The 27,295-nt window shown below is 43.9% G+C and overlaps 1 long non-coding RNA gene across 1 annotated transcript; it reads left to right on the top strand.

Moving 5' to 3' along the window:
- Nucleotides 1–7,621: 7,621 nt before the first annotated feature.
- LOC309394288 lies at nt 7,622–21,464 on the top strand. The gene is made up of 3 exons (XR_014175717.1): nt 7,622–7,961; nt 12,723–12,801; nt 21,361–21,464. It is a non-coding gene; the product is annotated as an uncharacterized lncRNA (long non-coding RNA).
- Nucleotides 21,465–27,295: the final 5,831 nt, after the last annotated feature.

Here is a 27,295-nt window from a genome sequence, read left to right as displayed (position 1 = left end):
GCATAAACCTCTTTCCTGTTCCCCATTAAGCTCTTCCCCCATACAGGTTTTGTGCGTGTGCATTTTCTGTTTTACATTGTACTTGATTATTACCCCTGAAGGATTCTGAAGTTTGGAATACATGTTCTTATTGTAGAAATACCAACAAGAACAATGCAAAAATAATCTGTTTTGGAGTGTTTGAATGGATGCTAATGTACCTTGTCTCACTTTAGGTCAGGATTTTGGACAGGATACTAAGAGAGACTGCCCTGGCAGACTGAGGCAAGGAAAAGGTTTTTTTTTTTTTTACAGCCTACACTTGACCAAATAAAATATCCCATGCTCCTGCCAAGGAAATCCATATCTTCCTATGACCTGGGATGCAACCATCTCCCCTTCTCAACCTTGGCATGTTGGGTGAAATTTTGAGGAGGGGTCTTCCTATTGCTACGTTTTTGGCATTCTTGTTTTCTGAAAACACATGTGTGAGCATTCACACCACATACACACATTTGGGGCAATTGCCAATTGCACCAGGCCCACACATCCTCACTGCAGTCGCTGCTTGATTGCCTAAAGCAGCAATTACAAGGAATGTGGAGAACTTGGCTCAGGTTTGGTAGCAATTTCAAAGAATTTTGAAGCCTGTCTGTAAGAGTAGCGGATGTTTCCCCAGGAACCTTCACGCTTCCTAGCTCTGGAGCAAATGGAAACCAAACCGCCTTTGCTGGATCCTGTGTAGACGAAACGTCAGTGGGAAATCAAAGCACAGTTGGGTGTGTTGGATAGAGATGTATTGGGTAGCTTGTTGGCTGTAGGGAAAAATTGGAAAGAATCCCGAAGCTGGATCAGTTCTCCGACCGTCTTTATGTGGGGATGGCTCAGGAGTTTGATCTTGATGAATTTGGAAAGAAAACGGGACAGGGCAGCAGCCTCAGCTGGATTGAAGAGCTGATTACACCAGATCTCCAAGCTGGACTTCACACAATTCTTGATTTTTGTGCAAGGTGATACTTGGCAGTGCAACCACATCAAAATGCATGGTGAAGGGCAGCCTACGAAATGTTGAAATCGGCCCCATCCATCCACCCTTCAGCCCTGAAACAACCTGGAAGGCGGACAGAATAAATGTGATGCGATGAAAGTCAGGCAGATGGAAAAGGGAGAATTTTCCCCCCCCTCCCGTTCTTAACTTAGCTGCCGAATGTCTGGAAGAAACTGGAGCTCCATCTCCAGAAGAACCACATGGATTCCAGGGATCAGGCAATCGGGGGAAGGTGGCCGGATGTGTCAGCATTGGGCCTGTCCACACGCCAGGGGTCAGGCATCCCTTTTCAGGCTGTGCCTGGAGTCTTGTGATACTATGAGGCTCCAAGACTTACCGTATTTTTCAGAGTATGAAACGCACCTTCCCCACCCCCCCAAAAGAGCATGGAAATGTTGGTGCGTCTTATACACTGAATGCAGCCATTTCTGGCCTCCCGAAGCCCTGCCCCTGCCCCACACTTTTGTGAAACATGGGTAAAAAACGGGCTGGTTTTTGCAAAAAAAGAGGCGTTTTTGCCTTCTCCCAGCCCCCAGCAGCACTCTGCAGGCTTCAGCAGGGCTGGGGGAAGGGACAAAAAATGCCTCCGTTTTTGCAAAAAATGGCCTGTTTTCCACACACCTTTCACAAAAACGGGGGCGTTTTTGCCTTCCCCCAGCCCTGCTGAAGCCTGCAGAATGTTCCTGGGGGTTGGAGAGGACAAAAACGTTTTTTTTCTTACTTACCCCTTCATAATCTTGGTACGTCTAATAATGGTGTGTCTTATAGTCTGAAAAATACAGTAAATGAAAGCTGAGTCAATGAACTGGGATGTTATCATCTCAGCCTTCGTTCCAGAGAAAAGCTTGCAAGGACCTTCAAGGGAGCTTCAAGGCAGGTTGGCTTAGATGCACAATAAGCCAGTGGAATTAAAAAGCCAACTTTGGTCCAATGGCAAAGTTCATTCTAGTTTTAAGGCAGACCTGTTGATGTTTGAATATCATATCCCTCTCCTCTTGTCTTCTCACCCACTTTCTCCCTGCGTTGTTGCCTTGTTTCCCAGAGTGGCCCACCCAAGCTCCAGAAAACAAGTCAGATGTGAGCTTTGTGGAAGCTCAGAAGTGGGGTGGGCTTGGTTCATACCCCAGTGGCTCTTCTTCAGGGAAATCAAAATCAATTCTGTCTTGCTCATCAGGGTCTCGATCAAATACAATCCCAAAGTTTGCAGCATAGCAGCAAAAGAGCCTACAAACTCTCTGCAAAAACTCCTTGGATCAGGTCAGACAATGCAGAAAGATGCATCCCTTCAAATATCACAGCTCCCAACTTTGTGTGCTAATGCAAGCAATGAAAGCATTCTTCATTTCGCTTAGCCATATTTCATGCTCTAAAGGGGAGGCAGAATATCTGCTGTATAAAATATTGGACTTTCAACATGCAAAGAATGTGCTCAGCCTTTAATGTATAGTCTCAGAGGAGGCTGATAAGGGCTTTGGGTTTTTGTTCTGCAAGGAGCTCTCTGTGTGTGTGTGTGAGTGCTTGAGTTGCACCTGTTGCTGTGCAATATACAAGGAATAAATTTTCAGTCTGTTGACTGCTAATAAACTTGGCAAAGCACAACTTTGTTTATTCCAGTTTACTCAGAATAAGCTGAGCTAATATTGGGGAGTTGGCAGGTGGATTATTTCCCTTTTATATTGAGAGACAGATTGAAAAAAATGTCATCCGTTGTCCTCCAAACCAGCACCTCCAAAGCTTCACTGCTTCTCAGATAATTGTAGCCTTTGGGTGACCCTGATCCCGTTCCTTACTTGGCCAACTAATCCCTCCCTCCTTCATTAAAATCAGGGTTGAAAACTCGAGAAATTCATTAAGCATCTGTACAATGGAAGCGAGGCAATTTCTTGGCTTGAGCAGATGCATTCCAAATTAAATCCATGCCTTAAGTTAAAAATAGAAATATTGTTGTAAATTCTATAAAATGCTGCTGCTGTTGCTGTGAGAACCACTGAAGCTGGTTTTGTAAAAGATGAGAAGCATTGAGGGAAGGGGAAAGAGGAAGGGAAGGGAAGGGATGAGAAGGGAAGGGAAGGAGAAAGGGAAGGGAAGGGAAGGGGAAAGAGGAAGGGAAGGGAAGGGATGAGAAGGGAAGGGAAGGAGAAAGGGAAGGGAAGGAGAAAGGGAAGGGAGGGGAAGGAGAACGAGGAAGGGAAGGGATGAGAAAGGAAGGGAAGGGAAGGAGAAAGGGAAGGGAAGAAGAAAGGGAAGGGAAGAGAAAGGAAGGGAAGGGAAGGGAGAGGAGAGGGAAGGGAAGGAGAAAGAGAAGGGAAGGGAAGGGATGAGAAGGGAAGGGAAGGAGAAAGAGAAGGGAAGGGAAGGAGAAAGGGAAGGGAGGGGAAGGAGAAAGGGAAGGGAAGGAGAAAGGGAAAAAGAGAAGGGAAGGGAAGAGAAAGGAAGGGAAGGGAAAGGAAAAGAAGGGAAGGGAAGGGAGAGGAGAGGGAAGGGAAGGGAAGGAGAAAGGGAAGGGAAGGGAAGAGAAAGGAAGGGAAGGGAAGGGAAGGGAAAGGAGAGGAGAGGGAAGGGAAAGGAAGAAGAAAGGGAAGGGAAGGATTCCTGGCCAACACAGAATACGGGATAGAACTCAAATGTTGGTTCCAGTCATGAGTCCATGGGCTTTAAGAAGAATTTAGACAAATGGCAACAGCTTAAGTGAAGGGAAATGAGAAGGACCAGGAATCAACATCTTATCAAGGCAGGTTGAAAGAGACGGAAATGTTCAGCTAATCAAAGGCTGGCTGGCTGGCTGGCTGGATGCAGATGGCATTCCTCAAATACTTGAGCCACTGTGACAGTGAAGAATTGCACACTCTTATCACGGCAGAGGGCAAGGCAGAAAATAAGAGGTTTAGGTTACCGGAACCCAGATATCATCTGAATGTTAGAGAAAAGTTCTTAATTGGAAGAGCAGATCAATGCCCCAGAGAAATTCTGGTCTCTCTTTGGCTAGGGAGGTTTTTTTAAAAAAATCTGGATTCTTGCAATGGTCTTTCCTATTCTAAGAATGACTCCGGCCTGATCACTGATCACCTTTGAACATGCTCATGTTGTTGTTGTTGTTGTTGTTGTTGTTGTTGTTGTTGTTGTTGTTAGTTTTAGCAAAGTCTCAAAAGACGTGAGCCATGGCCTTCTTCTGGATCTTAAAGAAACTACAACCTTTCTCTAATTTACGATTCAGTGCCTGTTAAGAAAACTCCTTTACCCTGATCAGCTCTGAGTTCTTTGCCTTATAGAATCCCCTAATCCCTTTCTGTTTCTGTTTTAAGAATACAGTCCTAGCAGCAGGTTGGGAAGCCATAATTAATCCACCTTTACAGGAATCCCCTGCAAACATCCTATTTTCTATGTTTGGTTGCCTTTTAGCAGCTGCGTAAGCGAAGTTGCCTTCCGGAGAAAGGAAACCAAACCCCACATTTCTCATTCTTCTTCTTCTTCTTCCCAGGAGTTTTCTTATCTCCCGTATTTACCAGTAAGCACAACATTCTGAGATTCCATTGCAAACTGACTCTCTTTTAGCCTGGGGAGCTACAGAATTACGGTTTTTTTCATGACCAAACAGGAGTCAAATTAATCTTCTGGTGCATGGTAATTGCAGTCACCGAAAGAAGAAATACTGAACTGAGCCAGATAACAAAGAACATATTTTTGACACAGAAGTGAATCATGATCCAACAAACTGCAACATTTTTTTTAAAAAAATAATAATTCGGTAAGAGCCAGGTGACATTAGGGTTACTTGGTGGACATATCTGAAAAAGACGCAACATTTATGGATCCTGCATTTATATTTTGGGTCCTTCTGGTCCATCATTCTAATGACAGAAGCGTCTAACTCTTAGGAAGCTGGAAAAACTTGGGGAAATAAAGGAGGAAAATGACAAGAGTCAATCCTATTGCAATTGCCAAACGCCACATTGCTAGGAGCCCCCTTCCCTAGGGATTCCCCTTCTCATAACTCGGATGGCTCCATTTCTAAACCATCTTTGTATACTAACTTTGTATAGATGATGTTCCTGGAGTCTTCTCTCCCTTTGTGGCGCCCCTTCCCACGAGGGCTCCACAGGATGGAGAAGAAGCTGGGGGAGTTTGTGGTGGCCTGGAGGGATGAAAAGGGAGACGGCATCAGGATTTCTCTTTTCTTTCCTGGGGTGAAACTATATTCCTTGCATGGGGGTTCTGTTGGGTGCCAGGTTAATGAAGTTCTCCTTCCAGGGTTAAACCTTTCAAAAACCAACAGCTTTCTTTCCAACCAGAATCCTGACTTCCCAAATGGAAACGAAGAACATGTTTTCAGAAAAAGCTCACAGGCACTGAATAATGATTAAAAGCTGGCCTTTGCCAAGCTGGCCTTTTCTCCCACTTACACAATGCTGCGTTTCCCCCCAGAGGGTGCCTGGCAGGACTGGCCAAGGCTTCTGGGGAGGCGGTTGGCAATGAGAAGCTCTTGGATCAAAGCGAGTGAAGGCTTCTAACAAAAGGGGCAATTATTCTCGCTTTTCTGTCAGATGTTACGCAGAAAGAGCTTTTCAAAAACACGAGGGTGCCAGAGCTCTGCGGTTGGCATTCATTAAATAGAGAGGCAGATTAGAAAATTGAGATTTACTGGGTCTTAATTCAAGTCATAGTTGGATACCCAAGTCTGAAAGTTGAGGCGACGGGACCCAATCAACAGGTGGACTCTTGCTGGCAGTAACTTTTTGGCTCTTTGAATCCATCTTGTAGGTTGGCCTTTATGAGACTTGTTCCAGGGAAGAGTTACAAGAGGACTGCATAACATAAAAGGGTTTGGTTTCCTCCCTTCTAGAATTGTAGACAACCAAACATTTCAACTTGTTCAAATGAATTTTGATCAAAGGGATGGTACAGAAACGATATCTCCGTAATCCTTTGTAAGGATACCTGCAATTCATCTTGAAACTGAAGCTGCCCAGGAGAAACGCTGGCGCCCCGCTCTCCTAATACATTGCAAGATGTAGCATTTCAGCAAAGAAATATTAGTTGTCAGTGTAAGGTAATTGTTTTATTAAAATCTCCATTAATGCTACCAAATGTGCTGCCTTTATAGGATGACAAAGACTGAATGTGAAAAGTAGGATGGCCTTTGATATATTAATTCTAATCCCACTTTCATCTGTTACTGGGAAATCCCTACCTCTACATTATTCGGAATATTAATGAACAGGACTTAACTGCTCAAAATGATTTTAACATGGAGAACATTTACTCAAAGGTGTAGGGATTCCTTCTGTCACCCAAGATTGTAATTCAAGGGGCTCCAATTCCCTACAAAACTTTTCCCAGCATTTAATTCCTTAAAAAGGGCAACTTTTTTCTCCCTTGATTTTGCTAAATCCAGAATTTAGATTTAATAGTCATTTACAAGTTACATATACTGTTCTCAAAGTATGCCTGTTTTAGGAAATTCACTCTGAATCATGAATTGAGTCATTGTAAAAATTTGGAACGTGCATCGTGCATGCCAACTGAGTTCACCATGTGTTGTCAAGTTTTGTAAAAACTGTTGGCGATAACTGAAGCGCATAGTGGTTCCATTGTGTGGAAGGAGGACTTCAATTCATGGGGTACTTAAATCCCAAACTTCATAGGTGGTCTTCATATGAGTCATTCTCTCTCAGCCTTCCAAACAGGGGGATGGACTTATATTTATTTCATTAATTTTTATTCACCCCTCTACTCTCTTGCTCTGAGTTTTGATTATTCACTTAAGCGGGTGTGATTAGTGCTTCCCTAGGAGATCATCAAGAAAACCAGACTGATTTCTCCTCAAAGCCATTGAGAGTTGAGATTAACTTTGATGCTACCTTAAAAACACTAGGGAACCAAACTTTTAAAAACTTTTTTAAAAAAGAGCTTTAAGTTTGGTTTTTAGGCCTTGAAGGCTTAAAATGAAAAATATTCATTTAGAACTCTGAGTCTGATCTAAATTAGGGGACTTCGTTAGAAGATGTTGGAGGAAATGTGGGCCTTATCTCTCCGTTCATTAGTGAAGTGTGATTTTGTTCTGTTGCAGCTTGACTTACTGGAGCAAACCATCTGTTGACTTAAATTATTCCTTCCCGTCAAGCAGCTCTGATATGGTATCGCCTGTTTCCTCCACTCCTGGCAAAGAAGTCACCCCAAAGGTTTGGGTCGATGTGAGTGGCTGGAAGACTCAGCTGAGCTTCTGCCTCGGGGCCTGCAGCTGATTGCGTTGAAGACCCCCAGACCAGCCAAGCCAGCCAGGAATCAGGGTCTCCAAAGCCCCAGGACAATCCACTCGGAAGCCCTGACAGCCCTGACTTAGTCTCATCCCGAGGAAATAATTGCCAGAGAGAAAACTGTCCGAGAGAAAAGGCAGGGAAGACAGGTGACACCCCCTCCTCCATTTGAAACAGGACCATTAAAACAGGTTTTTTTAAAAAAATCCCCCCGGGGGGGGGGGCTGAGCTGAACTCCTGCAGAGTCCACAACTACTGTCTGCTGAGCTTAAACTAAAAGCACAGAAAATCCACAACGTTTCCTAATCCAAATTTTCTCCCTCCATCGGTATTCATTTTTCTTCCATACGGAAGGTATGGGACAGCAAGAACCTGTGTTTATATATTGTAATTTATAATAATAATAAAAATCTCTGTTTCATTGTTTTGCACCCTAGTCGAGAGCAAGGTCGAATCTTGGAAGCAGGACTCAAGCCCTGTGCAGTTGCCCTGAAATGAGGAAAGCCACACCCCTTGGCAGTGTGAAGTTGGCAGAAGCCCTGGGGTGTCCGTGGATGGAGGTCCAAGGGGCCAAGAGGGCAGCTTCAATTGTACAGCAGTCAAAGGCTCATAGAGCTGGCACAGACTTCAAAATCACACCAGCAGGATCTTTTCACCTTCTCATTTATATGCTTATTATGGTGTGTATATGGATACAAATATGGCTAGTATCCAAGAGAAATATATTTCTTTGGATTCTTTCTCCCTCCCCCCTCCCTTCCTCTTTCTCCTTCCATCCTTCCTTTCTTCCTTCCTTCTTCCCTCTTTTCCCTCCTTCCTTCTTCCTCTTTCTTCTTCCTTCCTTCCTTCCCACTCTCCCTTCCTTTTTTCTCCCTATCGTCCTTCCTTCCATTTTCTTTTCTTTTCCCTTCCCTTCCTTTCCTTTTTTTCTTTCAATGTCTTTTGCTTTCACCTTTTTAAAATCAAAAACTGTACAGACAGAATGTGAAGCCAGTGGCTGCCTCCCTGGCAGCCTTTCCAAGATGCTGATTGGTGGGAAACTAGCCTGGGAGGGGCAGAGGGGTCCTTCTCCCCTTCTGGCTGGTGTCCTGTCCTTCTCGTTCCATGGAGCTTTGCATGTGGGGGACCAACCCTGCGATCCAACGCTTGCAGGCAGAAAGAGCTTTGCCCCAGGACAGTGGAGGGCTCTCTCTACTTTTTCTGGCTGTCTACTTTGGAACTTTTGAGCAGGGTGGAAGCTGTCTCTTGGCCTTTCATGGAAAGGGGGGAAAGGGGGGAAAGCAAACACTTGTCTGGACCTCCAAGGAAGTCACAGCCAACTGCCAGATGCCTCAGGGATGGTCTTTTCCCCTGCAGGAGACCAAGTTGCCTCTTCCCCATCCAGCTCGTTTGGAAGCAAGACACAGCGTCTGGCTGAAGTTGTGGGTCTTCAGGCTGAACCTTGGTGTGTGATGTCAAATGTTTTGCTGTGCCACCCTGACTGCTTGCTTAGAAAGCTTTGGAGAGGAGAAAAAACACTCTGTTTCTCTTCGGATTATACGGAGTGGTCCTAATTAACAAACCACTCAAAGCAACAACAACAACAACAACAACAACAACAACAACGGCAACAGCAAAACACATGGAGAACGATCCCCTGTCCCTTGCCAATGGAACGGAGGCTTCTTCTTCTGTCAACCAGATGAGAAACACCACACAATACACACAAAAGAACCAGGGAGCCCCTAATCAACGCAGCAAACATTGTGAAACAAAGCTGGGCCACTTCTGAGCCTCCATAAGTCACGCTGAATGCTGACAGGACCTCCCAAATGAAACGGGTCCTCTCCAGGAGGCCCATGTGTGATTCAACCCTTCTGGAAGCGGGGGGGGGGGAAAGGAGGACAATCAATAGCAAGCCAACTTTTCCGTTGAAGGCAAATAGAAGCTCTCTGGTCACCGTGTTTTTGGAGAAATTATTAACTCTCCCCAGGGCACCTTTGATGGATGTCCAAAGGAAGGTACAGTTGTAGGCTTGGTTGAAAAGTAAACAATGGAAGAAAACCCTTCCATTGTTGTCCAGCTGCCTACATGGTGGCATCTATGACCACAACAAGAACCAGGCTTCACTCGAGGAAGTCTTTAGACTCACTTGTTTGCTCTAGCAAATATAATTTCTTTTCTTTCTATTGTCCATAAGATGTGATTGAAATTGAGAGCACCCATTGATAAAACTGGTGCAAACTTCCTCTAAGAGAGAGGGCCGTAAAACTGTTTGACCCAACTATTCCTTTCCACACTTTTGCAAAATGTCACCCCCCCCCCCCCCCGCAAAACACCCCCTGCAAAACATTCCCCTGTCTCAGCAGGGGAAGTCCTGAACCGTACCTTCCACCCACAAGAGAGCAATTACAAATTGCTCCATTATCCTCAGGATATGTCCAATAACCCCCTTGGAGGTAATTACCTCTGGTTTAAGAAACCTGGATCTAAGAGGTGTGCTCACTTTCATGCTGAAGAGAGTATTTTCTCAAATGTCCAGACAGATCAATTGAAACATTCACGGAAGATAGAATACTGCATCCAGTTTTGGTCGCCACGCTATACAAAAGATATTGAGAGTCTAGAAAGAGGGCAGAGAAGAGCAACCAGGATGATTAGGAGACTGGAGGCTCAAACATACAATGAATGGTTTCAGGAACTGGGCATGGCTAGTCTAGTGAAGAGAAGGACCAGGGGTGACAAGATAACAGTCTTCCAATATTTGAGGAGGGAGTCAAGCTATTCTCCAAAGCACCTGAAGGCCAGAGAAGGAAGAATGGATGGAAACTGATCAAGGAAAGATTCAACCTGGAAATAAGGAGAAATGTTCTGACAGTGAGATCAATCAACCAATGGAACAAAAGTTGCCTTCAGAAGTTGTGGGAGTTTCATCCCTGGAGGCTTTCAAGAAGAGACTGGACTGCCATCTGTCAGAAATGGTGTCGGGTGTCATGCTTGGGCAGGGGGCTTGGACTAGATGACTTACAAGGTCCCTTTCAATTCTGCCAATCTAATGATGAGTACATTCACCTTGAAAACAGGGGGGGGGGTGCACCAAAATATGCTCAGCAGCATCAATCTTGCATTTGTGCCCAAAGGGTCTCTCTCTCTCTCTCTCTTGGAATCCCATGAGGTGATTCAGCAAAATCGGATCCACCCAGGGACAGGATCACAGGATAAGCAACACCAGTGGTTCTGCTGCTCATTTTTTCTTTCTTTCTTGATAACTAGTAAAGTCTTTTTTCAGTCCAGCTTCAAAACCAGACCGATCCATAATGCAATCGTTAATGCCATCGTACCAATAGAAATGTACCAAATAAACCAAATCTGAATGTTTATCAGATAACCCAAAGAAATAAACATTATTCTAAAGCCTGACTGAAGGCGTTTTCAGGCAAGGAAGGAGGGCCATGTTTTCTCAGGCTTCATACTACAGGCAGCGTTTGACAGGTTTCTTACTAACCTGAGCCAATTGGGGCCAATCTCCAGAATTCCTCTCCGCTGATACAGGGAAAATGGAGTTTATTGGGTCTGGATGATATGGAAGTTAAGTTTAGAAGCCGGAAAGGTATGCAAATCTAATGTAAATAACAAAGAAAGTGGTTAGGAGCTTAAGATTGTATAAAATGCATACATACATGATTAAAACCACAATTTTAGTATCAAACTTCTAAGGTTATCTCAACCATTTTGACAATTTCCTAGAAATGAAATCCCTCCTTCAAAGTCAAAGTTTTCATTGTTTTTGAATGGATTTAAAGAGGTGGAAAGAGAAAAAAAAGGTTGTTTTTATTTGCTTACAAGTCATACCCCAAACCTCAGGAGCTTTCTTTTAGTTTCTTTCTTTCTTACTTACTTTTTTTCTCTTTCTCTTTCACTTTCCCCCTTCTTTCCTTTCTCCCTTCCTTCCTTCTTTCTTCTTCATTTTCTCCCTTTCTTTTTGCTCCTGCAAATATTTAGCAGTCTTGAAAAGTGATGGCATGTATACTTTTACTTTATTTTTCTTACTAAGCAGACATCACATCTCTCTCTTTGTATAAACACTTAAAGCCACTTACAATAATTTTTTAAAAAACTCATCAAATGTAAGATAGAACTGTAAACATTAATACAATTAAAATTAAAACTAAAATCAGCAGCATTAAAATGAAAGTTGAATCAAAAATTTGACTTTTAACTTTCTCTTCCCCATTCATGAAAATGACTTTGCTTCATACCTGCTTTTCTGCTTTTTTTGGAGGCCTCTGGATGCAAATGAATAAGGTGAAGTGGGATATTTTGCATAGCCCCAAATTAGTCACTCAAGTGAATCTTGCTTGCATTCCTGTTCTTTATCTTGAACCTGAGCAGTTGGAAAAACATATCCAAAGAGTTGTAAAGCCAAAAGCCTTTTCCTCCATGTTTTCATAAACTCATGGTGCCTTCCAAAGGCATTTAACACACCATCTGGGCTGCCCAAACTGGAGCGCTGAGAAAAAGTCAGCCATATTATATGACAGATGTGGGGAGGCTGAGGGAACAGTAAAAGCATTTTGGGACCTCTGGCAAAGAGCTTCATCCATGGCTGGCTGATATTCATCTCAACCCTTTCTTCTCTTTGAGAGGCAGTCAAGAGAAGGTCTCCATGGGAAGCCAATCCACCAGACTCCTCCTTTCGAAGGCGTTGGAAACATTATTCACCAAAGATGCCCTGAGAAGTTTGAAGAGACAGACAGGTAGGTAGGTAGGTAGGCAGGCAGGCAGGCAGGCAGGCAGGCAGGCAGACAGATCTCTAGGAGAACTATCTAGGACTTAGAGCCTTGGTAGAATTAAGCCAATAAAATCATCCTGAATCTTCTTTCTCTTATTATCTTAGATATATAAAGACTTTTTAAGTAGAAAATTTTTGCTGGGGGCAGCAAAATAATAATCTAGCAAGAAGGGTACACAATAGCATTCCAATCCTATTTCTGGCATTTATATCATCACATCTGTGTTTGTCTTAAGCCATTCAGAGTTGCTTACGGTGACTGCCCATATACATCTTTTAAGTAAATAAATAAAAATAAAATAAATATTAGCAAGTGAAGCCATCCATTAGTTTACATTTGATCCGTCACTCTGTTCACTGCAACTCCACAATAGGATGGAGTCCCACTGAAATCTATGGAGCTTACACCAGAGTTGGCATTACAGGATTTGGCTGTAAGTTTCACTAATACCGTTTAAGGTGCTGCTCCTGTCCCAAACATTGCCTGGAATCCAGACCAATTTATATATCAACAGCTGCTCACAATGTGGCTGATTTATTCTTGGTTACTTTTTTAAAAGGCAGAAAGATTTTGTCTGTGTTATTTTACTGTATTTGAACTTCATCAGCAACAAAAGGGACATTGCCCTGACAAATAATTATTGCATGTTTATAATATTTCCCCGCATAGATGCTCACTGTTCATCACGCAACGCAATGATGCCCTTGGCTCCTTAGGCTACAGTTTGGCAAGTTTCCAAGAGGTGAAGGTAAGTCAGATATAAGGGGGGAAATCCTGTGGGGTGAATATTCTTGAATTGGGAAGAGGAAGAAAAGGAATAGGAGGCAAAATCCAATAGATGTTGATTCCTGTTTTAAGCCAGGAGGAAGAGAAGGGAAATGGGCGATGCGTTTAGCATTCAAACATAGACGTTTCCTTTTCACTTTAGAGAAAACAAAAAGTATTGACTATGAACTTATCACTCCTATTGGATCAGGGTCTCCAACCTTGGCAACTTTAAGGCTTCTGGACTTCAACTCCCAGAGTTCTGGGTTAGGGTTAGAATTGGGTTAGAACTCTGGGAGTTGCTAAGTCCAGAAGCCTTAAAGTTACCAAGGTTGGAGACCCCTGTATTGGATGATTCTTACTCCTTCTCCCAACTAGGGGGTTAAACGTGACCCTTTTATGTAACAGTGGTGTAGTAAACAGGATTTCCGACCCCCAGACCCTGAGATGCCAGGGTGGACCTATAGCTCAGTGATAAACTATCATCTATTTCAGACCCAGAAGGAGTGATGCTTTTTCTCCTAAAGCCCGGGAAAAAGATCTACCTTTTGCTCAGCACGTCTGTAAAGAAGCGACTGTGTTGTGTTTCTTTACATAAACATGTTAAATCTCTCCTTAGTCATACCTGACTTTGGGTGACTTCACCCGACACGACACGCCCGTCAAGGCTACAGCAAGGATAGACGGTTGCCCTCTTGGGTTAGCTTCTTTTAATTGCTCAGTCTCTCCTACAACTTTAGCTGCTCTGGTTGTCTACTATCCAAATGTAACACACACACGCACACACGCGCACACACACACACGTTGAGACTATGAAAAACAGTTGCTGGAATTGGGTATGTCTAGTCACTAGACATTACACTACTAGACTCTATTGTTATGGAAAGAAGGACCAGGGGTGACATGATAGCAGTGTTCCAATATCTCAGGGGCTGCCCCAAAGAAGAGGGGCTCAACCTGTTCTCCAAAGCACCTGAAGGCAGGAGAAGAAGCAATGGATGGACACTAATCCAGGTGAGAAGCAACCTTAGAATTAAGGAGAAGTGGGTGGCGATAACAATTCATGAGTGGAAAGGCTTCTCTCCAGAGGTTGTGGGATCTCCATCACTGGAGGTTTTCAAGAAGAGATTGGATGATCACTTGAGCTAAAATGGTAGAGGGTTTCCTACCTGAGCAGGAGGTTGGACTAGAAGATCTCTAAGGTCCCTTCCAACTCTGTTATTCTGTATCATTTAGCTGGCTTTGTTCCCATAATGCCCAGAATTATCCAAAACAGGCAACCAACCGAAGGACTTTCCATAAACTCCGCCTGTGCCAAATGCATCTCTACAGAGGCAGAGGTGCATGAACGGCCCCCATAATATTGGTGCACTGCATCTCATGGCAGTGGAGAAGGCGGAGTCTGTGGGGCCCCCACCTGGAGTCCAGAGTGACTAATTGCTGATGGGCTATTTCACATTCTCTCCTCCAGGATTTACTACCCTTAAGGTGAGCAGAGGAACGAGATAGTCCTGTGCATGTCGGACTATCCACTGACAGCTCCTCCTCTGAAGGAGGGTCCTTTTTCCTCTAAAGCAAAACAGATGACACCCCCAGCACGAAGGGAAAGCTTACCCATCCTGGGCTTAAATATCTGTATTGTTTATATCTTCGCCATTTTGGTAAAACCGCCTGCTGACTGCAGACCACATAACTATAAGTTTTCATTCAGAAAAGCAAAGGAGTTGGCAGGAAAGGCTCTTTAAACAAAAACAGTTACTGGTTGCAATGTTTCCTCCATGAACTTTCCACTCCAAACCTTCAGCTAAATGCTAATTACTACTGGGTGATTCTTACTGCTTCTCCCCATTCCGGGTTAAACATGCATTGCTGTGGGCTGGTTCCAGACTCACAGCATTTCCACTCGCGATTCCTCAAAAGCAATTTGAAAATTGGCCCGATGATTATCTTCATTTCTGCCTATTCGAAATTCTGAGCAGAAGAAGCAGAGAATATTAAGCAAAGAACAATTAAGGGACAGGAGGCTAAAACATAAAGAACAGTTGCATGAATTGTGTATGCCTTGTTCAATGAAAGAAGGACTGGGGGAGATGTGATGGCAGCCTTCCAGTATTTGAGGGGCTCCAACAAAGACGATGGGCATCAAACTGGTTTCAAAGCACCTGAAGGCAGCACAAGAAGTGATAGATGGAAACTAACCAAGGAGAGAAGCAACCTGGAACTAAGGAGAAAGTTCCTAAGAGTGAGGACAATCAACCAGTGGAGCAGCTTGTCTCCAGAGGTTGTGGGGGCTCCATCACTGGAGAATATTAAGTAGAGACTGGAAAGGCACTTGTCTGAAATGGTATAGGGTCTCCCACTCGAGCAGTGGGTTGGACTAGAAGACCTCCAAGGTCCCTTCCATCTCTGTTATTCTATGTGTGAATACAGCTCAGTAAAGCAAGTTAAAAGAATTCACCCAAAATGCATTTGGTTTCATCACCGATTCTGTCTCTCATAGCAGCTTGGAAGCGTTCCTGCTGTCTGCAAATAGCCTCACCCTGCTGGACTTTTTTTCTCAATAAACTCAGCCACATATGTCCACCCAGAAATGTTTTATCTGGAAAATATGAAAGGAAGCATGAAAACAGGCTGTTATGTTTCCAGTGGGACAGAGTGAGTTCCCACATCGGTCAGAGTAAAGTCAAATAAAGTGATGCTTATCTATCGTACGTAGCCTAATGAAATATGGAAGAAAAAGGGAGAACTGTAATTGATGGCAACTTTCCCCAAGATTTTGTTCTTGCCCCAGATGGAGGTTAAGCTTAAGCTCCCTGAAGCCTAAAACCTGATAAATCTGGGACATGATGGGGGTGGGGGGGGGCTTGTATCCATCCTCTTTATTATTCCTGGCCTTTTTCTGTTGCAGATTGAGGCCCAATCTATAAGCAGCTCTTCTCTTGTTGCTATTGCTTCTGTTTCTTCTTCCACACGCCTAACAATTGGGCTTCTGTGACCCATCTCTGATTCAGTGGAAAGTTCCTTTCCAGCTAGGCCCATCTACCAAATAAGGACGTGAACTTAGCAATCGACAGGATAAAAGTTTACCCTTTGCTCCAGATCCCAGGAATTTGGTCTTCTCTAATTAAAACGAACAAGGCTGGCTTGTGGTTACTTCTCAAAAGAGGCATTGCTTGAAGGTGGTAAGAACCACAGACCTTTGGCCTGTCCTGGGACAAAGAATGGCCGTTTCATCTACAAACGCAGGGGTGATAAAATAAGACAGAAGAGCTTCAGAATCAAAGGGCCCACTGGAGGAAAGAGATACACAAAAGTTTATTCATAGAACTCCTATCTTTCTTTCATTGGGATGAGAAACCTTTTCCTGTGTGGTTGGAACACTCGTCTAAGGAGGGAGTTTTGACCATCTGTCCGGGGTCTCTTCATCAGCCTTGAAGTCTAGGGAAACACAGTCTGGGACAAGATTAATGTTTGAGTCCTACCTGAAGGGACCTCCCCCATGTCCCCTAACCATGGCACCACCTGACCCCCATAACCCTTTCATTAGGCCTCCTCCTCCTCCTCAGAATGTCTACTTTAGCTCATCCCCAGCCAGGAGCTAATACAACTTAAACCTAGTTAGCTCTTAAAGAATAAATGTCCATGGAGCTTCTCGGTCATGCAGGTCGTGGTTGTCCCAAAGATGCTCTCCCAAAAGGCAACTGGACTTTCTTCGCTCTTTTTTCCTTGAAAACATTTCGCTTCTCGGATGCCTTTGGGATCTGGAGCAAAGGGTAAATTTTTATCCTGTCGATTGTTTGGGGACTTCCACAGTAGGCTTTCCTTCTTTCCCTAACCCATTTCTCTGCCAGGGGTGTGATCTAGCCACTTGGTTGACAATATGCTTGTTGATGTGGTCATGGCTAAGATGCTCAGCACTTCACAGACCAATGAGCACTCACCTCCTTTCACCTTGTCACAGGCCACGAGGCTCCATGACAATGTTGGTTTGAGTTGCAGGAGGCCCTAGAGAACCAACTTCACCTGAGGTCTCTGCGTACACAACGGCTGCCTTTCTTTCTCTCTCTCTCTCTCTCTCTCTCTCTCTCTCTCTCTCTCTCTTTCTTTCTTTCTCTCTCTCTCTCTCATTAGAATAGCTAAATGGAAAGGGAAAGGAGTTTGCATTGGAGACTGGATTAAAAGAGAAACAAGTATTTAGCATAAACAAAAACACAGGAAAACTTTCTAGAGACACATTCTCCTCTTCCCTTCCACGTTTCCCCAACTGCTGACTACAAGCTGGTCATTTATGCATTATGCAAACATTAAATGTTATTGCTAGTATTTATTTAAGCACTTTAATTGCTCTCAAAACTTTGTTCGGAGTTTCCAAGTGTACGTGTGCAGTAGTCTTTAAGGGAGACAGTCCTGCTTACCGTTGGTTGGCTTTCTCTGATGGTCAGGGGGTTTTCTGTGGGCTTCTTATAAACACATTCAAACATTCTTCAAAGAGCATTAGACATTTATTTAAAAACAGGGTTAGGAGTCTTTGGGGAGAGAAGGCTCGTCCTAGGCTGCACAGAAGGTTGATTTAATGCAGAAAAAGAAACACATTCTACCAGGAGGGTATTGCTTATTCCATCCCCAGTGGGCACATTGCAGATTTTCCACTCCTTTTTGTAGTAGGAAATGGTAGGTTGGCATCATCTTCTCTCCATTTTTCCTTTTTTGACCACTGAGAAGTGATTTACATGTTAGTCCAGGAAGTGCAACTTAGATAAGTTTACATATTAAAAAGGCCACCCAAACCGGTTCTGACCACTTCCAAAGAACCACAGAGAACTTTTGTCAAGTTCTCTTCACTTGGAATTGCAGTTTCTGAAAACAGATTCAGGGCCTTTTCACCCTGTTGCAGAGTTATCCCCTAACCATACTTATTTTCCATCCTTGTTCCACAACGTGGTCTTTATTTCAGGCTCAACCAAAAACTAAACCAAAGAATTAAGTCTTCACTATCTGAACTAATATTTAAGCAGCATTTTCTTCCTTGTTCTGACACTGTCCAAGACCAGCCCACCTCCCCACCCAAAAATGGAAAAAACCTCTAGGTTTTGTTACCCGCTGTTGTTTCCTGCAAAGACTGGGGAGGGAGGCAAGAGAGGGATCAACCAACAGGAGAGCTTGGATAGTATTCTGCTGACTCAAGGATGGGTCGATGGCAATTCCACTCAGCAGCTGGAAAAGGCCCTCAGCAAACGGAGAGCCAATGTTGAGTTGCTTTCTTGGAACGGCTTGAAATCTTGCACTCCTTTCATTTCTACATTTCAAGGGAAGGTCCTGTCAGCTCAGCTTCCCTGACAAGACAGAAAACTGACAAGGAAAAACAGATTTAGGGCATCTGACAGCAAAGCTTTATCATTCCATATATCCTTCAGTAGGACAGACAACTACTTACTTCCTTGATCCCATGAACCACAAACCAATCTGGCTTGGTCTTGCCTGACACAGCAGAAGGGATGGCAACCATGAAACATTGAACCTGTCCCAGACGAGGCCACTGAAATCAGTTCCATGGGCTGCCAAACCCAACGGTTAGAAAGATAGGGGGAAAAATTCCCGATGTCCTACATTAGAGGTTATCTGGCATAATTCCACTTTATTCTGTCTGGTAGAAGTTGTTCTGGATCTTGGGCAGACGGGGTCTTTTAACTGAGATACCAGATTATTTAGAGACGTGGTTTATGAGCAAACTTGGTAGTTTTGTGGCCCTTCCTTGTTCATGTAGAGGAAGCAACTGAAGAGGACAGTCTTGAAGTCTGCTTCACAACTGTGTTGTAGGTCTCTGTATTACTGTAGGGCATGGCTTGCCTCATTCTACTCTCTCCTGGGATGGTCATGAGAGGAGAGGAGACCTCTAGCCCTGTGGATCTTCGCTTTGAGGATCAGGAAGGTGCAACCTTCTCCCCACTTCTATCTTTCCTTCACAGCTTGAAAAACAAAATGGGGGATCTGTAGGCTTATGTGACCCCAAAAACCAGTGTCCAATGCTGTCATCACCAACCTGGAATTGAGGAGAAACTTCCTAACAGTGAGGACAATTAACTGGTGGAACGCCTTGCCACCAGATGTTGTAGATGCTCCATCACTGGAGGTCTTTAAGAAGAGACTGGACAGACACTTGTTTGAAATGGTATAGGGTCTCCTGCTAGAAGACGGGGTTGGACTAGAAGACCTCCAAGGTCCCTTCCAGCTGTATTCTGATTCTTATTCATTTGGGAGCAAATTGCTAATATTTTGCAACACAACCCTTTTGTTATTGTTAACCAAAAAAGGGCCAAGTCCCTTTCAACTTTACTGTCCTGTAGAGGATGAAAATTGTGGTGTTGTTACCCAGACAGCGAAGACTCCTCTGATTTGGAACAAAAACCCAAAGACAAGGAAGCATTTTTTAAGCTATTCAGCTCAACAGAAGAGCAGAAAATTTGGCAACACAAAGCCAAGATAAATTGCCGAACACTAAGCAAGTTCCATGGTTGGTGGTGGGCTTCCTTCCACTCGCCATCAGCCAATGGCCATAAATCACGCAGGTCTGCCCAGATTAGCTGTGGCAATGGATCAAAGGTTTTGGGGTCTGCTGTGTCCTGCGTTTGAAAGTAAGGTACAGTCGGGTTTCCTGATGAACGGGGAGCTCTTCGAGCCAGAAAGGAAAACAATCCATTAGCCTGGGTTGTTTTAAGAGCCTGTACGGGCCAGGCTTTGTAATACCAGACTGGTATTATGTCCTGTTCCAGAAGAACATTACGCCTCTTCCCTCCACCTGACCTCGGCTGCTCTCAAGAAGAAAAGGGGTGGGGGGGGGGAGAAAAAAGCCTGAGTAATGAGATCAAACCCTGAACTAGCTGCGCTCTGATATTTTGCAAGGCTATCAGATGAACCTCTGAGGGGGTGTTTCAACTCAGGTTATGTCCGATTAAAATGTGTAAGGTTTTTGTGCTGACATTTAAACCTTTGTGGGAGGAAGGGTTGCCTGGGTGTTAATACCGGAGAAGTTCATAATGTCTTTGTTCAAAATGGGAGTAATTCATCCCTGCCTGGGAGGAGGAGTGAGGGGATTGTGGTCAAGGGGACATAATCAGGGGGTTCTTGAAAAAGGGAAATGAGAAAACCCCCAGATTCATTAGGGTTTTCCTGTGGATAGGAATCCGTCCTGACCACGCACAGGTACCAAAGAGGGACGCATTTAATGGAGATTGTAATAGGTGGAACCAAAGCTAGTTCCATTTCGTTTCTTAGAAACTTTTAGAGTTTAGATAGTCCTTGATTTACAACAGTTCATTTAGTGACCATTCAAAGTTACAACAGCACTGAAAAAAGTGACTTATGAGTTATGACGTTTGAATCATCCTCATAACCATGTCATCAAAAATGGGAGGGGGGGATTGTACAGAGCTAGATGATATGTAGCCATAACAAAACTTATTTCTAAAAAGCCAAGGTCATCCTTTGCCTCTGCACCTCTGCACCTGACCGGAAATGGATAGGTGGAACTGCCAGCGTGGCAGTGGGAGATTGGACCATGTGGTCAGCTGCACCAGAATCACAACCCATGGGTTTCCGTTCGTCAATCAATGGACCTGTCGGGGTTCCAAATAGCATCTAAAATTGAATCAGAGTCCAAGGCAAAGGATTCCTCAAAGTTCCAATTGATGAAGAGAGCCACATTGGCACATCTGGGGAAATCCAAATCTGAAAGCTTCCCGGTTTTCCCCACCCAGCTGAAAGTCCAAGATCTTGCCCCCCCCACACCCACAAGTCCATCCCATGATCCAATCTCCAACTCCCATGCTTGCAGCTTCCACCCATCCAGTTCCGGTCAGGTGCAGAGATGCAGAGACAAAGAATGACCTTGGCTTTCTAGAAAGAATTTTGTTATGGCTACATATCATCTAACTCTGTACAATCCCAGCTCCCATTTTCCCACCATAGAAATTGCATGGAAAAATAATAGAAAGTGTGGCAGGCCAAAGATCCAGAAGAAAAGATGGCTGCAGGCCTGACACGGGTTCATACTTATGACTGTTGCTATGTTCCAAGATCATGTGATCAACTTTTGTGACCTTCTGACAAACAAAGTTCCTGGAGAAACCAGATTCACTTCAACAACCGGTTTGCTAACTCATTACCTGCAGTGATTAACTTCACACATCTGGCAAGTAAGTTTGTAAAAATGGGCAAAACTCAGTTAACAACTGTCTCGCTTAACAACAGAAATGTTGGGTTCCATTGTGGTCGTAAGTGAAGAAATGCCTGCATTTGACAATATTTTGCTAAGAATAGATCCAAAGGACTTTAGTGGGGAAGAAAGGATTTGAACCCAAGTCTCCCACTCAGTCTAGAAGCCTGGCTCTCAAGCAAGACAAAATTAAACCATGATTCCAAGTCATCCTGATTCTGCCATTCAAAGCTTATCATCATTCAACAATGTGTGCGAGATTACAATCTCTAGAATTCCAGCCTAAGATAAAACTACCCTTGGAATAATTCTTATTTATTTATTTTTCAGTTTTGCTGCTGCTTGATTCCAACCGATTCTCCTCCTGCCTTCAGCATTGGCAGAAGCCGATTGAGCTGCCTGATAAACCGTTAAATCTTCCCTAAAAGTGTTCGCTAATTCACTTACGAGAATTAGCCTAATAAAGATATTCCTTGCCTGGTTTTGTGATCTTTAGAGCTTAAGTATCAAAGTCAACAGGCCCTGTTAAATGACACCCATCCACTGGAGTGCCACTTAATCAAATTATTTACAGCTTCTCTGAAAATGCTTTCAGGCAATCAAAGAAAGGGCAAGTGGTGTCTGCAACTAATATTGGGAATACACTGAGCTTCTATCCTGTAGACCAATCCTCAATTCCATCCCAATTCTTCTCCATTTCCTCTTGTGTGGAGTTTTCTAGACACCCCATCAGAAAACAATCAGTCTGATTCCCCCACTCCCGATTTTCCCTCTTAGTTGTCTTTCTTTTTGTCCTTCTACAAACTGTACTTCTTCCCCCCGATTCCTCGTCCATGCTTGCCCTCCACTTTGAAAACACGAAAGAGAAATTAAGAAGAAATATTCACGAAGACTGTTTGCTTTGCTCTCCTCGTAAGCTGTTAGTAACTTCCTGCAAGGTGCCTCACCCTGGCTGCCCGACAGAGCTGCATTCCTTAGCTCTTGTTGCTCTGTGAGCAAGCGAGTATCACCCAAAGCGAGCAAAATTGCATCCATTGGAAGAGCGGGACGTTGCGGACATTGTGGATTTCGGAGGCTGTTATGGGGGTCCATTGGGAGGAGAGGGGCGCGTGTGATCTAACCGAGACCCAAAGCTCATCAGGAAGCTGTCTGGGGAGATAAGAGAGGGGAAGATTTTAAAAAGGATTCTATTTCAGTGGATTGAAGGCCTTGATGAAAGCTATAAAGCCAGGGTCAAAAACCTGGTGAGAGGTGTCACATGAGTAAGGAGGTAATTCCCAGTCCCCAGTTTGATCTTTTCAGTGCCCATTAAAGTGGACGTTAAGAGCACCATGATACAATTTCAGAGGGAGGGCGTCGTACTGACCTTTCCCCTCTGGGCGCTGCAGAAGGTCAGAGGGCATCCAGGAACAAAAGCTGAACCACATTTACAGTAAACCTGCTTTTTTGGGGGGGGGTTGCCTTTTAATCCTTTGCTAGCAGAGATTTCATTTCCACTGTGGCTTTTAATCTCCTGCTCAGATTCACAGGTCAAACGCTCCGAGAACTTGCTCTTTAAGTGAATTCAACTCGAAGTGAGTTTTATTGATCAAAGTGGAGTTTCTTATGACCTTCCTGATGTAGGATTCGATCTCCTTTGCACAGGTAACATCAGAAGACTTTGAGACCATCGTGCACTGCCTGCCTAGCAGCATGGATTTTGCTTCCAGGAAGATAAACTCCCTTTCCATTGACCTTTTCTTAGCGGTGTTCTGAGAATAGTTGCAAAACCTTTCCAAGTTCACCAGGAAGGCATCTTCTCAATGCTCTTAAGACCCAGAGGTGATCTTGTCTGCTTCCAGGTGAAGGCAGCATGTGGGCAAGTGCTTACTTACACACCTGACATGAGCAGCCCTACTCCTTTTCATTTGAGAGTCCATGCCATGGACTACTGGGTGTGATTTTCTCACCCCAGGAGAGCCTCCTGCTCATCATAAACATAGACACCGCTCCAGAATTCATTGTCATCTACAACAGTGGTCTCCAAACTGTCTGCCTTTGCAGACTAGCAGGCGGGGGGGGGGGTGACTCATGCTCTCTGCACTCACACAAATGGAGTTGTGTGCGTTCACTCACTGCTTTCATGGCCTGCTGGTGGGGACCTCTGATCTACCACTTATAGTATAAAGACTGCACCAGCCTCTAAGATTCACAGAGCGCATTCACAAGCACCAATTAGCAGTCAGAAGACACAATGAAAACGCCTTCTTTGCACAACTCATGGGCAGACTTCACCATAGTTTCAACTGGGCAACGACGAGCATCCTAAACCAAGCTGAGTCCAAAAATTGCTGGAGAATTCCTGGAAGCTGGGTACTCACACAAATCGGGCATCATCAGTCACATAGAGATAAATATACTCCCTTACACTATGTACAGCCCACCACCCCTCCTTGAGGGAGATGGGTGGTCTAGAAAATCAATCAAACAGACAAACAGACAGACAAACAAATAGATAAACAGTCAGAAAGCCAAAAGACCACACTACCTCTCCATCAATCAGCACCCAGATAACTGGAGATGAACACCAAGGTTAGTAGCCCAGACCAACTATCAAGTAGTAAAGAATACCCCAATCAAAGAACTCCCAAGTGAGACAAACGACCAAACAGCCAACAGCAGCCTAATCAAGGAAGCATCAAGAATGCAGCTATCACAACTGACAGGCAAGCCACTGTATATGAATAGAGAGTAAACCCCATTCCCTTCCAGCACTGATGATGTTACTTAGCTGGGTAATGAAATGTCTGCAAGAAAATAGCCAAGCTCAGAGAGCAACAAAAACCCCACCAAATTCCTTGTTCTTAGCAAAATGAGTGAAAAGGGGCTCCTGAAATGGTTGGTGACCCATCATTTCTCCTTTGAGCTGAGGCAACTTGCTGGAATCCCCGTAAAAATAGTTCCGTCAATTCAGATCCTGCAATTGACATCTTTAATCTTGACTTACATTTCACCCAATGGGGTGGCTGCAGAATGGCCACCTGCTACCCCTTCAGTTACCGTTCCCAAGGAGAAACTTGGATTACATTTAGATGGTTCCCCTTTTTCAAGTATGTAATTTCAAATTCTGGAGACAATTTGGCATGCCATTGTATGATTCAACGGCCTGTTGCTGTGTAAATTATTAAGTTTGAGAAACCAAATCTGATATCTTTTGAAAATCCTAAACGCCATTATTTCTCAAAACGTACTCCACAAACATACGCAGTTGGACTGGTTTAAGGGCTATCCCATTAAAAGAGAAACCGACCACATTCATCACCCATGAATCCATCATAATCGCTAGTTTAGAAGGAGCCGCAGCTGAAACTTGGCATCTGTGCCTTATAAATAGAGTGCGGTATTTTTTGATTAGGCAAATATTGTAAATTGCTCAACCCTGTGTGGTAGGACTTCTTCCGTCTGATCTCTGTTTCTGGAATTGATTTGTGGTAGTGCAGAGTTTCGATCATGAATTGGGATCATTTTTAACTTAACCAGCTCATCAACCTTTTTGATTCAATTACTACTTTATGAATGCTCTGCTGACTGAAGATCTACAACTCTCTTGCTAATAAATAGCCACGATGTGCCTGGGGTTGCAAAAAGGCTCCCACTGCAGTTGCTTTCACAACAATTCATTTCCATGTCAACCTGAAAAATTCTACAAATTGTGAATCACTTCAAAGTGGGATATTAAAAAAAGGACTTGGGTTTGGCTGTGTGTTTGTAGACGTTTCATTATCACGCTAGGTAACACCATCAGTGTTAGTAACTCAGTACTACTAACTGTGAAAGGGACCTTGGAGTCCTAGTGTCAATTGTACATACTTAATTTTATTGTATCTGATATATTTTGTATGAACTGTACACCGCCCCGAGTCCCTTTCGGGAGAGGGGGCGGTCTAGAAGCATTAAATTAAATTAAAATTAAATTAAATTAAACCATATAAATAGGAGCCAGCCGTGTGCAGCAGCTGCCAAAAAAGCCAACACAGTTCTAGGCTGCATAAATAGAGGGATAGAATCAAGATCACGTGAAGGGTTAATACCATTTATAATGCCTTGGGAAGGCCACACTTGGAATACTGCATTCAGTTCTGGTCACCACAATGTAGAAAAGATGTGGAGACTCTAGAAAGAGTGCAGAGAAGAGCAACAAAGAGGATTAGGGGACTGGAGACTAAAACATATGAAGAATGGTTGCAGGAACTGGGTATGTCTAGTTTAATGAAAAGAAGGACTAGGGGGAGACATGATAGCAGTCTTCCAATATGTCAGGAGTTGTCACAAAGAAGAGGGAGTCAAACTATTCTCCAAGGTACCTGAGTGTAGAACAAAGCAATGGGTGGAAACTAATGAAGGAGAGAAGCAACTTAGAACTGAGGAGAAACTTCCTGACAGTTAGAGCAATTAATCAGTGGAACAGAAGTTGCCTCCAGAAGTTGCGAATGCCCCAACACTGGAAGTCTTTAAGAAGATGTTGGATAGCTATTTGTCTGAAATGGTATAGAGTTTCCTGCCTAGGCAGGGGGTTGGACTAGAAGACCTCCAAGGTCCCTTCCAACTCTATTATTGTATTGTATTGTATAGTGCCCTGGCCCTGGGAATTGGTTGAGGGTTGGTTTTTTTGTATAAAGTTTTTAATGTTTGCCTTTCAAATACATTCTTATAAGTATTATTAACATTTATCTATTAACTATTAACATTTATCACTATCTTCTTGCATATATAGACAACACACTTTCTTCCCACCCCATACCTGAATCTTGTTTTGCAGCATCCGTACTCCTTCCGTCTTCTCTCTCCTACTCTTACTTCCCCTCCCTTACTTCCTCTGCTTTGCCCTTCCTTTCCTTCCCCTCCTTTCCATTGTTGCCCTTGCTTATTTCCTTTCTCCGATGGATTCTCAGGGTGGCATTCCAGCGTTGGTTGAGGTTCATAGCTTTAGACAAACCTATTCCAAATGATTATGATATGATATGTTTACAATTGTGAATTCTGCTGAAAATCCAGTTGGCAAAGGATTTAGGGACTCTGTGTTCAGCAAACTCACCAGCTCAACTCATGGTTTAGTTTTCCCACCAGCACTAAGAAAGTGGTTTGCCATTTCTTTCATCTTTTTTTTAAAAGACTTTCCAATTAGCTAACAGTCTGTGAATTCTCAGTGGTTTCCATTTCCAACCTCAGAACGGCCCTGCCTAATTTCCAGGACCAGCTAAGTCTAACTGGTATTGCAACCTGCTGAAGCTCCCATTGGGATCATAGGACAATATATGGCTTAGTAGCCGGAATGCAACACATTTGGAGCTAAATGGGGTTCTTTGGGGGGGGGAGGGTTACAGCCAGTAAAGTCCCCGTCATGCAGATCATTGAGATTTGATACGAAATTATATCCCATAAACGCACAAGGCCGTCAAAGGAGTGTAAATATTTGCTGCCCATTTAGGCTTGAGCTAACATTTATATATTTCCCAGCCTGAAACAGCCGAATGACAGGCACTGATGAAGAAGTGCACGAGGGTTGTTTATCTTTGCCGCTCTAATTTGGGGGTCCCGAACACTTCCGAACAGAGATTCCCTGTTTGAACTGGGCTGCAAACACCTCGCTTAAGAACCACAAGCAGCCCATTGTGCGATTTCTGTTCCACAACTCGCCTTTGGAGAGGAGCAAAGCAGCACCCTGTTCAGTTCCAATGGTTTCCACATGGAGAGCAATTAGCAGGTGATGACTTCAGGGCTTCTCCAGCTGATACGGCTTAAATCTACTAAACGGCTCCCCTTTCTGCAATGAGGAAATCAGACCACCGAATTACGGAATGGGGGAGAAAAAGAAGGCATTACCCAAATTCCAAACATTTGAGTAACCTCTGAGATGGGTCACTTCTCTGCACACCATGCGTGGATCAGACTTCTGTGGGCTCTTGTTCAACCAAGCGAGGGTCATTTTTCCAAGCTTCAACCAGCCCTTTGTGTTGGCTTCCACAAGCAAGCAGAGCAAAGGCAAGGGGGGACATCGTGCAAGGTTCACCCAGGAGAGCTATGAATTATGAAATTGTGCTTTTTTTAAAAAAAGGAGGGGGGAATGGGAGGAAGAGGGAGAGCTTGTAAAACGTTTGCAATGCTCCCAAATTTTTTCCCCACCTATTGTATCATGATGGAATGAGCAAATGACAACTCAAGATTCTTGGGTTTTTATTTTATTTTATTTTATTGTATTCCTTCAGCAAGCTCTCCTCTTCTTGGA

The sequence above is a fragment of the Natrix helvetica genome, assembly GCF_964273705.1.
Source record: "Natrix helvetica genome assembly, chromosome: 6".
NCBI lineage: Eukaryota > Metazoa > Chordata > Lepidosauria > Squamata > Natricidae > Natrix > Natrix helvetica.
The sequence above is the reverse complement of the archived record's forward strand: the minus strand, read 5'-3'. Positions and strand labels throughout refer to the sequence as shown.